This window comes from Cyprinodon tularosa, unplaced genomic scaffold (genome assembly GCF_016077235.1).
Source record: "Cyprinodon tularosa strain WSP-4 unplaced genomic scaffold, ASM1607723v1 ctg10, whole genome shotgun sequence".
NCBI classification, from domain to species: domain Eukaryota; kingdom Metazoa; phylum Chordata; class Actinopteri; order Cyprinodontiformes; family Cyprinodontidae; genus Cyprinodon; species Cyprinodon tularosa.
This window is the reverse complement of record NW_024037782.1, coordinates 1,200,190-1,217,856: the sequence shown is the minus strand read 5'-3', so window position 1 is coordinate 1,217,856 and position 17,667 is coordinate 1,200,190. Positions and strand designations below refer to the sequence as shown.

At 37.0% G+C, this 17,667-nt stretch overlaps 1 long non-coding RNA gene across 1 annotated transcript; it reads left to right on the top strand.

The window, feature by feature from the left end:
- The first annotated feature begins 10,782 nt into the window (after positions 1-10,782).
- Positions 10,783-17,070, top strand: LOC119786301. Its single transcript, XR_005281171.1, has 3 exons — positions 10,783-11,032; positions 11,704-11,796; positions 16,001-17,070. It is a non-coding gene; the product is annotated as an uncharacterized LOC119786301 (long non-coding RNA).
- The last annotated feature ends 597 nt before the right edge of the window (positions 17,071-17,667 follow it).

Below are 17,667 nucleotides of genomic sequence, written 5' to 3'. Positions count from 1 at the left end.
CGGGCTTACTGCAGTCAATGGTCACAATAAGTTGAAAAGTCATCCCTTTCTCACCACTTTACTGCCAGGCCTCATAAAAATACCTTAGGAGGGAGGATTGTTTCCCACAATGAGTCAAAAGTTAAACAACTTAAGGAGAGACTAAATTAGTGCCTTAAACAGGTGTTTTGTTGAGATTAGCAAGCAAAAGCATCTCGCACCTATTAAAAGCAGTTTTGATCGGATTTGCATAAGAATAAGGAGGATTAACAAAATGCAAAAATGTATTTCTGTAAATCAAACTTTAGTTTTCTGTAAACATGTTTTCTGCTCAACTGACAAATTGGACAAGGAGAACATTAATCAGAGAAGTGGTCACAACACGCATGACAGCAAATACGGATGAGCTACAAAGATCCTTACCTCAGGAAGGGAAAAATGCATTAAAAGCTGTTCACTTCACAAAATTCCACTTTTTGGAAGAGTGGCAAAAAGCTTTTTTGTGCTACAAACTGTGTTAAGAGAGCAGTGTACAGGTCATAATAGCCTGAACTCTTCTTGTGGGGATTTTGTTTGGCAGGAGGTAGCTGATCCAAGATGATACTAAAATAAATTGAGAGAAATACTAAGTAATCTTATGCGGAAAAAACTAAATAACATTTCCTTCATTTCAAAAATGTGTTGCTTTTTGTCACAAAATCTCCATCAAATATGTTGGTTGTTGCAGCATGACAAAACAGAAATACTTTTGTAAGGCGTTGTATATTTACATTTCTTTTTAATTTAAATACAACCTCTAAAAAGAAATAAAGACATTTTATGACAGGGGAAGCGATCGGCACTAACACTCCAACTCTTCTGCTGTAACATTTACACTTCCCAGGCTTCATGGCTCCAATTTAGAGCATCTAATGGGCTGTAGTTGAGGTTAATTTATATCAAACCTCCCCAGGCTGACTTTGTCATCAGGGACAAAAATGTTTATGGTGGTCTGAAGTGGGCGCATGGTCCAGTTTACAGGATAAAAGGCAAACATGGTGAACAGCGAATGGGTTGGGTGTGTCAGGCCAGCAAATGAGGGTGGGGTTCGCGGGGAGGGGGGTTGAAGAAGATGGTCAGTGGCTTTTAAAAACCATCCTTTGCTACTGGTATTTTCTGTCTAAAATACACTTTTGGTGTTGGCATAATATAACTTTGGCTTTATTTTTACTTCTTTTATTTAGAAAGTCAGGAAACATTAAGTGTTTCTTCAAACAAGGTCATAAAAGAAAAATATACATGCAGTGACACATAGAGGTTGAAGTAGAAACCGGACAATCTGTTCCATATGCTTTACCCACAGATCCCCATTTACTCCATTTAGAAAATCAAATCACTGCACTTAAAGAGACTGAAAAGAAAAAGGGGTTTCCAGAAGGTCCCAGAAGAAACACCTGTTAAAGCCATCACACATCTCATTTCCAGTCTAACAAGAAGAGGAAACTTTAAAACATTTTCTCTTGCTGTGTTTGGTTTTGCTCTCAGAGTTGATGAGTTACGCCAACTCACTGTAAAAGAGTCCCTCCAGGCTGGAGGGAGATTGCAGATTTGATCCTTTTGGATAATGCCTAGCAATTTTTTTAAGACAATTATTATGGAATCTTGTAAAACATTTTTTACCCTCAAACTGTAAACTTAAATTTGTTCTTCTTTGAGTTCATGTTTGAGACAAAGAAAACAAAAGTATAAATGTTTTTAAATTGTTTAACAAAAAAAAAAAATTAGAAAAGTCTGGGGAGTTAAAACTTTTCACTCCTTTATATCAGCCCGTTGTAAGAGTTCTTAGAGCTACGAGCATTTTAACGGTGGTCTATCTCCACTTTTCAAGTGTAGAAACCAACATTTTACCCATTTTTTGGCATAAAAGCTCAATCAAATGGCATGGAGGGTATCTGTGAGCAGCTTTATTTAAGTCTGACCACAGATATCCATTTGGATTCAGACTTTCTGAAAAATGTATGTACTTTGATCTATAAAAAACTGCTTTTGGTATTTACTTAATCATATTTAGTTACTTTAGCACAATTGTTATATGTCGTAACCTGCCAACATGAAACAATTGTGTTACAGTATCTAAATACAATTAAGTAAGTTGCAAAAACAGTTGCATTTTTTTTTTCAGTAGTTAGCTTCATCTACAGTATCCTCTCATTTACACTGTCTAGCTTTCCACTTTTAAGGTACAAACGTTCTATATTTATAATAAGGATTGTAACAAGCAACATCTCCAATTATTTGTCTTTCGGCTATTCATTCTATTCTATTACTATTTCATTTTCCCTCTGAGATTCAACACCATCAACTCTTACTAGATTCCTCCCAGCTGAGGAAAAATGTTCTTCACAGTATGAGGCTGCCCTAGCCATGTTTTGCAAATAAAAAATAAAAAGTGTGAGCTTTGATTATGGAAGCTTCCTGATTATGTTTGCTGTGTCCCTTGAGACGGTTGTGGCCACTGGAAAACCAGCTGCAAACAAAGCATCTTATGGCTTTCTTTCAACAACGGCTTTCTCATTGCAAAGTCAAAATTTGTTAGATCCATGATTAGTTGTAGTTCTGTCTATATAGTTGTTTTTGGTGGCTTGATGTTGTCCCATAGGCTTTCTATTTGAGAATGATGATTAAACATTGCTATGTGAGAAGTCCAATCTCACAAAATTGTCTTGCAGCCTGAACTTGTTTTAAACTAATACATGACTTTATTGCAAACATGTGTTTTAGTGTTATTTTGCTTCTAAAAGCTAATGGCTCATTATTTTTCTCTAAAAAAAATCTGACACCTTAACATAGCTGCTATATTTATGCTCTAAATATATTACAAACAGTAAGTACGTACTAAAAGTAATACCTTTGAAGGCATATGGTTTTACTAGAACTATTAAAGGGTATAATATTAAAGGCCCTATATGTAAATGGATACGACACATTTTCTTTTCCTTTTTTCGGTGGGAAAAAAGATAAGAAAACAGAAAACAGAATTAATAATTTTTCTTCAACTTCACTGTGATCCACAGTTTGTTGCTGTTTTTTCCTAAATATCTCTATTGACTGCATTTGATTGTGCATTTTAAATGCAATAAATTGTGAAAAGGTAAACAAATGGTGATTAAAGCAACCTCTTCTCACATTATCTTATTCACTATTACCAATCAATGAAAATGACTGACTGCTTTGGCATACCTCCAGGCAAGGCCCTTGCAGCACATTCACAGCAGGGGGGGTTCAGTTCTGGGTAGGACAAAAGCACAGGTGTATGCAGGTGTGACTGAGCTTCTATGAGGGAATTTGAAGGGGAAATGGCTAAAGAATGTCACCATGCCCAGAGGCTCAGCAGTCAGGTTGTAAACAGAGGCAAGATAATGCTTTGTTTTGTACCAAAGAGTTAAAGTGACCAGAATGAACCAAAACATGACCTAGAGAACAGAGGGTTCAGGCCGAGAAAGACAAAGGTTGAAGAGAGGGAAAAAAAAAGGTGAGGTCAAGAGGTGAAGAGGCAACATTATCCTTCAGGTGTACTTAGGTCTTTCTTATCATTGCAACCATTGTTTACAATTCAAGAGAGGAAGCAAAAGTATATTACATAATCATTTCTTTTTTTTTTGTTCAATCCAGCCCTGAATGTTCTTATCTAAGCCCTAATACCTGCTTTCCTTTTTATATGGATATAAGCAACCAAGACAACTGTTGTAACTCTTGAGGAGCTGCAGACATACACAGTTCAGACAGGAGAAGCACTGCACAGGGTTGATTGTCCTGCACATATGGAAAAGTGACAAGGAAAGAGTCATGGTGCAAAGCAAGCGATGAAAAGCCCTTTTAGTTTTAGTTTTTTCACATGAGGGAGAGGGGACACAGAAACATGTGAAAGAAGGTGCTGCAATCAGATGAGAGCACATTATTCAGAACTCACTCTATTATAAATCATAGTGGTAGCACCATAATTCTATGTTGATGTTTTATTAGATTTTTCATAGAAGGCACAAATACATTGTTCAGGAAAGGAAATTAAGCTAAATACAGGCAAAGAAACTCTTAAACACGTTTGCTTGCAGGAACAAATTTGCAACCAGGTTTCCTTTTAGTTATCAACTGCACAGCTGGGTATGCTCAGTGGTTAAGGTGAAAGCATGATCATGAGCTGGAATGGCATAGTCAAAGTTCTGACAAACTGTGAATTATATTTCTAGACCCCTTATGTGATGTACCTAGAGCTATTTTACTAAAAAGAATTGTCAGATCACTCTCTAGGTTTCCAAAGCTGGGAGAACAATATGCAGAAGACTTGCAGATGTTAATGCATGAAAGCATCAAGTGCTCAAGAGAACTGAAAACAAAAAAACATCAACCTTTTCACATTTTCAACTGCAAGCATTTTATTATGGCACAAACCTTTTGTTCCACCAAATTAGTAAACTAATTTGCATAGGTCTTTTATATAAAATCGTACAAAAAATTATAGTTTATAATCTTAAACAGTAAAAAAAACCAAAACAAATAAAAGGGTATTAATACTTCTCTATTGTATGATCAAATTACTCTTCCTCCCAAACAATTACTATTACAGCATTTTCTAAGTTTCATTCATCTTGACATTTTAATCAAAGACACATTCAGGCCCAATACCTTGCATCATCACGCTTAGAGTGCTTTTCATACTTGCTGCTCTAATTATATCCTTTTATAACATTTCCTGGCCTCTAAGAACTGCCCTTGAAGTTTAAAGGGGGTCCTCTTTGCTGCCCAATGCACCAAACCCTCTGCCAAAATGAGGCCATTTTGTTTATAGGGACTGTGTGAGGGTTGTGGGTGATTCTGTGCCTTTTTATAAGATAATATGCCTTCCATTTAATAGCCTCCGGATGACAAATTGCTTCCAGGGGAAAATTAGGTTAAGAAAAGAGCATGTGTGACACGTAAAGACGTAACTCATCTCCTCAAAAGTCTGATATTCATAATTTTCCTTATAAACTGCAGTAAGAGCCTTCAAGTTTGTTTTTTTTAAAACTGCATTTGCTCCAGATGACTGTTTGTTGATAATTGTGTTTTTGTTTTTTGTTTTTCCCTGTTGAGGCACAATGGAAATTTGTGTCTTTAAGAGACTAGTGCTCTGATATCTCTTGGAATTAGAGATGATTCCCACTAAGAAAACATGTTGTCACCCTGGCAAATTCTTCCTAACTGAAGAAAAAAAAACTTGGTTGGATCACAGTCCTCCTCTTGTTTGCCATTTTTGTTTTATTTGAGCTGAAACCACTAAAGGGACAAGATTTAAGAGCCACATGAGCAATGGGAGGAGGTGCAAAAACACAATATCCTCAGGAGAAAAGGTAAAAAAAAAAAATTAAAAAAACAGTCAGGGAGTGCAACAAGCCAACAATTCAGTGGCAAGTAAATAATTTTGAATGCAGATCAAGTGACGAAGAAACGGAGGAGGGAAAAGCTAACAGGGCAGGAAGGAGCGAGACAAAATGGAGAAAAAGAAGTGAGTGATTTGGGTTGGAAGCCGAAGCAGGGAGCCTGGGTTGGCAGGGTTTTGGTGGAGGAGTGTGGTGGTTCAGAAGTCCTCCAGCGCGAGGCGCCAGTGTGTCCGGTGGGGGCCCTGACCATGAGCTGCTTCACCCCCCCAGAGCCACGGCCACAACCCCCTCCCTCCTTCACCCGTCCAACCCAAAACCCACTGGCAGTCAGAGCTTCACTGAAGCTGCTGCATGTTTATTTAATATTTTCAAGAAATTGAAATATCTCTGCGGGTTCACACACACATACACACACACACAATTACACATCCCTCACACACATTACCACCACAATATATAAATAAATAAAAGGAGAGCAATAATGTTCTCTTGATCTGTGGCCAAGGAAAGAGTTGGAGAAAATCTTTTTCGAATGGTGTTTTCAGAAACGTGGAGGGAGGAGCGTGAATGTTTTACACTTTGTGTTGTCGAAGCAGGCAGTGTGTCTCAGTCTCTCCCACAAAGGATACAGTGCTTTAACAAAGTGGCTGACAAACAAAAAAATACTTTCCATATGACAAAAGCACAGAAATCCATTCACATTTAAGAGCCAGAATGATGTCGATTTTTCTTTAAAAAGGAAGAAGTCTAAATGTGTGTGGTCTGGGGAAAGAGGAGTGTTAAATGAACACATTTGCATGCCAGCTCTATACTGTATGTGAGTGAGTGCATGATTTCACGCACGCACACAATCATCACAGAGCAATTCTCTCAGACAGCAATCCCTTAAACAGCTACGATTTTGGTCTTTTGTGCCGTAGCCGTTTCTGTCTCCTCTCCCCTCAACAGCCACCAACCAGAGCTGCTGCCAAAAATAACACAGGAGCGCCACTCGAACCCGCGCCTCACCACAGCACAGCCTGGCCGCAAGAGAGGGATCAAAAAACACACAAAAAAGGAAACACATCACATTGTGGAAGGGAGGTGGGGGGCTGGGGGGCATTCACCCGGCCCTGCACTTGAAGATCTACTGATGATCTGGGCAACCAAAGAACCACACGTGCACAGCCTTGCAGTATTCATATCTCCTGATTTTTTTTTTGTTCACATTCTGTCCAATTACATCCAGATATGTCAGTATGTTGTACTTGGATTTATAAGATAGAATAACATAAGGAAGAGCCATAAAGGGGAGGGGAAATGTGTGTGATGTGCATTTCAATTCAGCTCTGATAATCTGATATCAATAAATCAAATCGAGTGAAAACAGTTCCCTAAAGAAATCCCTTTATTTGTACACTGAATCAAGCTGTGTGTAATTTAAACTCAGTAAAATACAGTTGTTCTGAAGAGGCCTTGTGGTTTGCAGAGAACATTAGGGGCAAACAGCCCATTTAAGACCAAGCAACACAGCAGACATGTCAGAGAGAAAAATGTGGAGAAGTCTAAAGCAGGGATTGTTATCAAACAACACCCAAAGCCTTTCACATATCACAGACTACTAATCCGCTTATCAGCAAAAACTTGCAAATGTGTGGACCAAATGCCAAACCTGCGAAAAGGCCTGCAGCTATATCGATATCTGTTTAAAGTGTGTCACAAAGCATACAGGGGATATGGCAAGCAAGCATGGAAGTTTTATTATGAAAGCAATTTGGATTATTTTGACTTACTGATATTAGTTTAATTAAATTCAAAAATACTTCCTTAATGCTGAAGGGAAATTAAAGTTAAAATTCAAACTTAGAGGTGGGTAGAGTGCACAAAAAGTGTACTCTAGACAGAATAACGCCACTTCAAAGTATTTTTAATTATGAAAGCAAAAAGTAGCCAGTCAGTAAACAGTAAAAACAGGTAATTTTAAGAGTAAACAGTACTTAGTAACTGATGATGACATCAGATATACTGATTAAAATCCAGTGATAAGGGCGCAGTGGTTAGTGCACACGACCCATGTATAGAGGCCTTAGTCCTCAATGCGGGTGACCTGGGTTCAAATCCAGCCTGTGGGCCTTTCCTGAACGTCTATCCCCATTTCCTGTCAGCCTATTGCCCATAAAAATGTGCCACCAGTGTTATAAAAAGTCACAAAAAGAAAACAACTAATAAGTCCTAAATGTAAAGTAATGTTAATTAAATTCCATCAAAACATACTTAAGTGTTTCCCAATTAAAATGCAGGGTTTGGATTTCTATTTTCAAGGAGATGAAGATGTTAAAAGGCATGAAGTATCATAGCTGTCTGTCTTGCAGTGGATCTGCAGGAGCCTTTGGCTGAAGACAGTCTTGTTGTTCAACTTGTTGTCAATTAATGTTCTTTATATAATGAAGAATTATTTGGGAAATTCTACCCAGAAGATTTAGAGGAGTTCCTAAAACCAGCCTTTTTATCAACGTGTTCAGTTTCTTTAAGTCATTTGCTCTGATGCTGTTAACCCAGCAGATGATGGAGGGAGAGATCACCCTCTCCACAACAGACTTATGGAGGATTCCTAGGGACCAAAGCTTCCTTCGGAAGTACAGCCTGCTCTGTCCCTTCTTGTAGATGGCTTCATAGTTGCATCTCCAGTCGAATCTGTTGTCCAGGTAAACACTGAGTTATTTATACTCTTCCACCACCTCTACATCTTCTCCCATGATGTTAATAGAATTGGATTTATTCCTGTTTCTTCTAAAACCACGATCATCCCCTTTGTTTTATTCACATTCAGGATTAGATGATTGTTTCCACATCATGCGACAATGCGGTTCATCAGCTTCTTGGAATCAGCTTCTTTTCCATTTCGGATTTACTCAACGACTGCCTACTCATCAAGCATAATTGTGGTATCATACAGGGTTAAATAAAATGGAAACAACAATAATTAACATAATTCCAAAATGTACAAAAAAATAACTCTGGAAGAGGAAACACTATCCAATTTTTTATTTTTTTTACCTTTTTATTTATAAAATGCTTAGAGAAGCTAAAGTGTACATGTGAGATACATGTTAAATACATGTTTTTTCAGTGGCAAAACGTACTGTTTACTGTATATCAGCTTTACCTCCAAATGTCATAGAAGGTTCAGCAGATAGAAACAAATCATGTGTACAAAAGTTGTTTCTCATTTTAACATAAGCTTGAACTGTATGCTTCAGGAACATGTTTGTTGAAAATACGCTAGTTCTTAATTGACTGAAGTTACTCAGGGTGGATAGAGTTGCAAGCATTTTACCTAAGAGTGTCATGATCTTAGCGCTGATGACTGGCTTGATTGTTAATTCCCGTTGCTTCTAGTCATCAGACCAGATTATTCTCAAGCCTTTAGTGAGAGATCTCTAGTGTATCTGATTGTGTTATGATTGCCTGATCCTGACCCGTTCTGCCTTTGGACCTCAGAGCCTACCTGTCCCTGTTTTGATCTGTTTGCCTGACCTGTCTTTGAACTGCTGCTTAATTCTGCCTGTTGACGATTCTGGATCTACTTCCTGACACCAACTTGGATTGAGAGTGGAGTGTCTTAAGATGACATGTGTTGTGAATTGGCAGTATATAAATCAACTGAATTATCAGTTGGCTGCCCTCTTCATCATCTGACATGGGAGCTAGCTCGGAGCTCATCTGCCTGGCTGTGTGTTTGCTGGATGAGGCCACCTTTTACAGTTGCCTTTTTTTATCTCTGCTTCTGTCTCATGCAAACCCAGTCGGCCTCGGCAGATAGCTGCTCACACTGAGCCTGGTTCTGCTGGAGGTTTCTTCCTGTTAAAGGAAGTTTTTCCTCTCCACTCTCGCTACAAGCATGCTTTGTGTGAGGGATTGCGTTCGAGTCAATGAGTCGATGCAATCAACTGGTTTTCCTTAGATAGAAAACTTTGAATCAATTTGATTGTATGATCTGGTGAACTGTAAAGTACCTTGAGATGACATGTGTTGTGAATTGGCGCTATAAAGATAAACTGAATTGAACAGAACACCAGCCCTGGCTTCAGCCTCTATGTTGTCCTACCTTCCTTCATCTGCTTGGATCTGATCTCCTGCCAGTTCTGCTGTCTTTAAGACTTCATCGTCTGGAACCGTCTGGGCAGTGATCGTTGCATCACGTTGGAAGCCGTTCAGCTGGAATCCACCTCTTCCTTTGGGCACAGACTGAACTTTAACACTAGGTTAGTGACTCACCTTCTTGTAATCATCCTCTACCAGATTAAAGTTGTCACTAACCTGTGTTTCATTTTGCAGAGGTTCCTGCCTTAGACACCCTAGCTGCCACTGCCGATCTGTCGTTATTAAATCAGCACTTTTTGAGTAATCTTACTGTCTATCTTGCCTTGAATAATGGGTCCTCTGTGCTGAGCCTTGACAAAGAGTACTAATAATCTACTTCACAATGATATTACACAAGAAAAAGTTAAAAAGTAACATACAGCAAACATACTCCTAAGATAATTTTCGATATAAGTAGTTTCCCAACTCTGGTAGTATTATAAGGGTTTCTTTAGCCAGTTGTTGTCTTTGCTGATGGCTGTAGGAAGGAAAGATCTACTGTAGCAGTGTGTTCTACAGTGGATCTGGAGAAGCCTTTCTGTCTCTTTATCCAGGACAAATAAACTGCTCACAATTAAAAAGAGGATGGATTGAGCTAAAAACAGAAGAAACACTGTTATAATCTTGATATAAACAGTTTTGATAATTTAAATCAAAGCAAGTTGATGCATTAGAAAGATTCAATTAATCTGAATGGGAATCTTTAGCAATACTTTGAACTTGTTGTTCCATATCATGTAAGTGATGATTAGCTGTTTTTATATAAATTTGTATATAATTGATATTTCATATAGATAAAATTATTTGTAGATGAGAAGATTTGCAAAGTTACAAGTGACTTTTCACTAAATATTTGTATTTATTTGTGTGACTTTTTCCTTCCACTTCCGATTATATGCCACATTATGTTGTTATATCTTATATATTCTCAATAACAAACAGGAGTTTGTAGTTAAGAAAATATAAAAGGGTTTAAAGAGTGTAAATACCTTTGAAAGACTCTAATGCACCAGCCCAAATATGCAAAAGAAAGCTATGAAACACATCATAAAAGTTATTTGTGCTTCTGAACTCATTTAGTCTACAATTTACCCACCAGCTCCATTTAGCACACTTATACTATCAAGTTATAGGTCAATAAATTAGAGCATTCAACTGACAAATGAAGTCACATCAGCACTGAAGCTTTGAATAATGAGTAGGAGGGATAAACTCTGGTCACAGCTGCTCAGTTGTTGGTTTGGGGGTTCAGATGGGAGACAGCTTCATAACTGCCATGGCTAGTTCTCCTCATGTTGGCAAAATATGCTTATCCACACTGACACATTGATGCCAGTGGATAAAGCCATCAAAATCCCTGCTTTGCTTCAGAGGTGGCCAGCAGGGTTTTACAAGCGAGTCATCATGGGATTAATAGTCAAGCCGCAGAAATAAAAGGAACACATAGGAAGATGGAAAATGGAACTGCAATATTTTATGGAAGTGCTGCTACATTCATCGGAAAGGTTGTGGGTCCAAAAGGATTTAACTGGCTGGTATGATTCCTTTTACTGACGCAAAAAGATCCAAACTAAACAGAAACTTGGCCTAAAGTGATAGCACTGTCAGCCTTTTAAACTATCGAAATTCATTACGTTTAACTGTTGCTATCCTGAGAACAAAAAAATCTTCCCGGTCGCGTCACATTGAATACATATTGTATGAGTTCAGAGCATGACCAGGACACTTATCTTTTTAAAGGGAAATTCAGTACAGGCCTAAAGCAGCTTCTTCTGCTGTTTAGTTGCTGTAGACTTGACGATGGTTATTAGATTTAAGTTTTAGATTTACGTTCCATTTGGATTAAATGGGGAAGCAACTTTTTAGAGAGAACTGGAAACCGTTAAAGAATAAAAAGAGTAAATTAGTGAAGACTTGCTCACTATCCAAGATTTAATGTGAGCTTTATTCATATTCAGTATTGTGGGTGATTTGTTTCCCTATTATGAGTGATCTGTGTATTCTGTTCATGAAAATCTTTTTGACATTTGATGCTTCATTTTATTACCTTTTTGTGTGGACTTGGTGACTTTGTCTTTAAAGTGTTAAGTAAATATGAAGCTGTTTGTCAATTGGTAATAATATTACTTTAATAATAATAATTTAAATGTATTGATGTCACACTGCAGAAATTCACCTTTGTATTTTAACCCATCCCCTTGAGGAGCAGTGGGCTGCCATTGTGCAGCGCCCGGGAGCAGTGTGGAGTTAAGGGTCCTGCTCAGGGACCCAGAGTGGCAGACTGCGGGGATAAAAACAGGTACTTACAACCTTCTCAGAGCACAAGCGCACTGCACTAGCCACCGGGCGAACACTCCCCTCTATACTGATGAATAACAGCCATAATAAATGCCCTCTCAGTAATAATCTGTGTGTTGCCATTCTTAAAAATTCAATATCACAATAGACATCAGACTACAATCCTGCTGATATTATGCACAGAAATAATTCTTAGTTATGTACTGTGAGTTTCTAATGAATCGATTTGACTGTTAAGCTGTTAAGTTTTGTTACTATATACTGGAAGTTCTGATTTTCTATTATATAGTGCTGACAGATTTCTTATTTCTTTCCTTTTTTCATACACTTAAATGTTTCAGATAATTATCCAAACTAAAGGGACAAAGCAATCTAAAATCAGTTTTCTCGTGTGAAAAAGTAATTATAGGCTTCCCCTAGAACCACTTTGTGCCACCCTTAGAGACAGCAGATGCTACGAAAGGTTTTTGTTAACTGAGCATTTAAACGTATTTTTTGTGAATTTTGGCCCCCTTATCGATTCCGGATTATTTTAAAACAGCCTCAATAAATGAATTTAAGCATGAACAGGCTGTTTTATGCAACAGAACTCAAACAGTTTCTGATGTTATACCTTGAACTGTCTCGCTTAGCATTTATGTTAGATCAGATATCATCTGATCTGCAGGCAGGCTAAACATTCCTTACAATCAGTCAAATTATTAAGTCTGTTAATCCTAATTTGGTGGACTTTAGATAAGGCAGATGAAATATATATATATATATATATATATATATATATATATATATATATATATATATATATATATATATATATATATATATATATATATATATATATATATATATATATATATATATATATATATATATATATTAAAACTAATCTCCCGACATAATGACCATATTAATTAGGATTTTTTTTCCTACATTTTTCCATTAATTTTACATAAATTTGACAATTGTTGAAAGATATTTCAAGGCATTCCAGTACCAGAACAAACACCTATCTATCTTAGTGATTACTAAACAACACATATAAATTAACAGCTTTGAAATAAACAGAGGTGGGTAGAGTGCCCAAAAACTATACTCATGCAGAAGTAGCTCTACTTCATCTTATTTTCACTCATGTAACAGTAAAGAGGAGCCATTCAACAACTTATTCAAGTAAAAAGGTAATTGGGGAAAAGGCTACTCATGTAGTGAGCAACTGATCATAAAATCCGGTTTAATGTTTTTAAAATTATGTATATTTACAAAAGAAAATTTTGAAAATTAGATTGAAAAAAATTGTAACATTCAGAAATTAAACAATAATTTCTGGTGAAAGAAACACTACATATTTTTTGCTATACAGTCTCTGACGTCATTATTGATAGTATGTTATGGATGTAGGTGAGAATATGGCAAGTTACTTCCTGTAATATCATACAGTAAACTGCATCATATTACATATGATACAGCTATACATATGATACGTATTTCCACATGACCTTAAAAAAGATGTAGCGAGATCAGCAAATAGGAAACAACATTAAAACAAAGAGGCTGGAGTAAAATCTGGAGTCTCAGACATCAAATGTAGGTGTTTTTGTTTTTCTCTGTTTTGCATTTTTGAGTAAAATAAGCCTGTCCTTCTTTGAGGGAGGTTACTCACAATGAGTAGAGCATCCAGAAATTTTACTCCAGTAACAGTTGTGATACTCTATCTAATTTTTACACAAGTAAAAGTAAGAAGTATGAAGCAGAAAACCTACTCCTTATAGTGCATTTTTCTCAAAATGTTCTGAAAGTAAATGTAACTGAGTAAATGTTACTAGTTATTACCCTCCTCTGAAAATAAACAAATAAAGCAACAGTTTTCTGGCGTTTTAAACCTTTACTTTTCTAAATTCTAAATAAAGTTTCTGGATGTGTAATAACAAATTAAAAGATTGAAACTCTGTTGGTTTTATCAGCCTTAATAATCTCATATCTGACACCCACTATTTGCATTTCTGTTTTTGGAAGAGAAAATTTTCATTCTTTGTCCCTGTTCTTTAAAAATTCCCATTTGTCACTGAAGTATTCTTTTCATGTATACATGTCCTTTAAATTTACTGATAATATTTATTGTGGTGACATTTTTTATTTTTTTATTAGAAGCATAATAACACTGAAGTTTCAGAATGGCTCTACAAAGTTGCTACTCAGTTGCTGTTCCAGACAACAATGACCAGTGGGCCAGAATAGGCACAACTGTGTTTAATGGGACACAAGATTAAAAAAAAAAGATAAACAAAAAACAGCAAAGATAATATTTCTTTGTTTGATGTGTTAAATGTTTCATAAAGCTAAAGACGGCTCTTGAACTGCAAGTTGCAAACTACTTATGGATAGCAGAGAAAAACTGAGAAAAATGTGCAACAACTTAAATCTGCAAATCAACATTAAAACAAAATTGTAAAGATAAAAAAGCAACAAAAAAAACAAAAAAAAACAAACAAACATTTAATTAACTAATAAAATCTGGGACAGTTTCAGTGCTAGTGCGTATCAGCATATTGCTGCAACTTTATGTCTTCAATATTGGAGCCACAGCTCCTGTTGGCCCCCGCCGGCCCCTGATTAGACTATAGGTCTGTTTTTATTCCATTCTTCGAACATTCTCGGTTTTTCAAAAAGAAATTAAAGCCAAAAATCTCCAACAATGACGCTTTTAGCAAATTTCTGCTTTTGAAGCAAGGTTTAGTTGTGTTTGACAAAATGAACATCTTTGCATTTATTTCAAAAAAGTTAAAAACAAAAAAAAAGTTAAAAACAAAAAAAGTTAAAAACAAAAAACAAAAACACAAAAAACACTGGACTTTTAGTTTTCCAAGTTTGAAAACGTTTCGTATCTTTTTATTTACAGAGCTTATAGTGGAAGAAGTTGGAGGATAAGTGACTAAATGTCGTCCTCTGCTGGTGAATTTAAGATCGTCACTTTTTCCACAGTAAAATTGTGGACAAAACATTTAAGCTCAGATGCATTTCTATCACAACGAATAGAAGAATAGAACAAAAATGGAAAATATTCAATACTTTTTTAATTAAGCTTTAACGTAATTTTATTGCTTGTGCAAAATAGATGGAATGCCAAATCATCTTTAAATAGTTTGTCCATGTTGATAAAACAGCTTTGCTGTAGGTCTCCAACGCCCTCCCCAATCAGTGGAAGATGTGTGTGGTAAACACATCAAAACTGGCCTTGGGATGAATGAGGTAGGCTATCATTAAGGATCACGATCGTGTCTAACTAAACTTGTGCCCTGCAGTTCTTGATAACATTAATTACCTGTGTTTACTGCAGAGTTGGTCTTTTACTGTAAAAGAATGATGAAAATAAATCACTAAAATACACCCTTTGCTAAAAATGCACACTTAAGGGATCACAAAAAAATAAAGAAAAATTAAATTATTTTCAGGAATTGACATGGCTACAACAAAATAGCAGAACCCTTAAATAGTACCCTCAGACAGAAAGGCATAAGCTATCCATCTAACCTTTGGTCATCTACCTGAAATGTGTGATGTTGCCAAATTGGTGCAAACTAAAATTACATTCCTTCAAGGGTTAACTAATGTAAAGGTTTCATTTTCTACTTCAGCTGACTCATTATAACTCAATTCTCAATGAGTTCCTATATCGGAATTAAGCAGCAAACAACAGCAACAAAAAATATTTATCAACACAAGGGTGAAAATGAGAGAAAAATAATTTAAAAATATAAAATTAAAAACAAGCTACAAAGATTTTCACAAGTAATAATGAATGTTTGAATTATATTTGAATGGAAAAGAGAATAATTCTAAAAAATCAACAGTAAAACATTGAAATAAATCTACATTTAGGGAGGAAAAAGATGTACAAAAATTTTCCCTGTGAATTGTGCTCTCATGCTAGTGCAAAACAGTTTAGTTATAAAGAAATAAAGACATAGACTTGTAAGAAATATTGAGTAAGTTTGCAAAAACAAAACAAAAAAATATAATCACACAATCATTTTAGTTATTATTTGATAGCAATGGGTAAGTATGTTACATACATTTTAGTAAGATATTTATTTTATAAAAAGAAATACAAGCCTGACTTCAGACACCTTTTGGCCAATTATGTCATGATCTTGGCACTGATGACTGGCTTAATTACTCATTTCATTCACCTGTCCAATTCTTCCCAGGTTTCTCATTACCTCTCATCTGATCCACCTGCTCCTACCTCTATTTATGCTGATTACATCCACTCATCAGATTAGTCTTGTTCTCGCATGCCAGTGGTGAGAGTGTTTTTAGCTCATCTGAGTACTTCTGATTACCTGATCCTGTCCTGCCTCTCAACCACTGAGCCGACCTGTTACTGTTCTGATCTGATCTGTTTGCCTGACCTGGCTTTGGACTCCTGAATGTTTTCCATGGCTGCAGCATCTGGGACTATCTGGGCGGATTGTTGGCAGCCCACTGTCTGGATCCTACCTTGTTCTCTGGCTATGGACTGATCTTGTAAACCAGCTTAGTACTTCACGTTCATAATCTTCCTAACCTGTTTTTCCTCTCCCTAGAGTTTCCTGCCTCAGGCACCCTAGCCGCTGCTACTCTGATTCCCCAGTCTTATGATAAACACTTTTTAACTAATCACACTGTCTGTCATGCCTCGAATACTGGGTCCTCTGTTCTGAGTCATGACAAATTAGGAACCGAGTTTTACAGGCCATTACAATATACGTCATCTTTGCGGGCTGACGCCGATTAAGTAGAAGGGTTTTTTTTTTTCTCCATTCCTACCTTGCATCATGTTTTGCAGGATGAAACAAGCGAGACAAATCATAAAAAAAAGTAAGAGTGCCGTTTAAAAAACGAGAAAGGCTTCCTGAGAGTACAATGACTTTGCCCAGAATCAGCACGGCAGATCAAGGTTAAAAAAAATGTTTGAAGAAAACAGAGCCTGCAGTATACAGGCGCCACCAGGCCCACTGAGGTGGGGTTCCATCTCCTTGAACCCCAGTCAGTCTCGGCAGATGGTCGCTCACACTGAGCCTGGTTCTGCTGAAGGTTTCTTCCTGTTAAAATGGAGTTTTCCTTTTCAGTGTAGCCACAAGCATGCTCGGTGTTAGGGTTTGATTGCTGCTGAGAAAATGAGTCAATGCAATCAGCTAGTTTTCCTTAGGCAGAAAACTTGGAACTAATTAGACTAAGTGAACTGATGTTCATAACCCATAGTATGTCACTCTGTTCAGGTACCTGTTTTGTGTTGATTTAAAGGAATAGTACACCCAAAACATGATTAGCCTTCATTTTCTACTCACCCCCCATGCTGAACAACACTCTGGAGTACTTTTTTGATATCTCAAATGCATTTGGAGATCTGGGAGGCTTCTTGCTGTCTGCTGACATTCAAATAATGGAGGTCTATGGTGCCCGAGGCAGAAAGGTCCATAAAAGTCCACAAAAAACGTTTCAATATTCCTCCATACTGCTCGTCCAATGTATTCCAAGTTTCCTGAGTGGGTAGCATCCAGAATTTACTCGAAACGAAGTCATTTAGAATGTTTTTAGAGCATAAACAGTAGTGTATAGGATTTCCTGAAAGCGCGCACATGCGCGATCACGACGCTACGGTAGCCGGCAGACCAAACCAGCGCATTCAGCTCGGCAAAGAACTCATGCTCTTCCTCAACACTGAAGTCCTCAGACATTTTTCTTTCGTTGTTTCTTTCTTTGCACAGGTAAACAGCACATTTCTTCTTCTACGCTTGCATTATTGGCAGAGCAGACGCTGAATGCGCACTTTCATCTGGTTTGGTCTGCCGGCTTCCGTAGCGTCGTGATCGCGCATGTGCGCGCTTTCAGG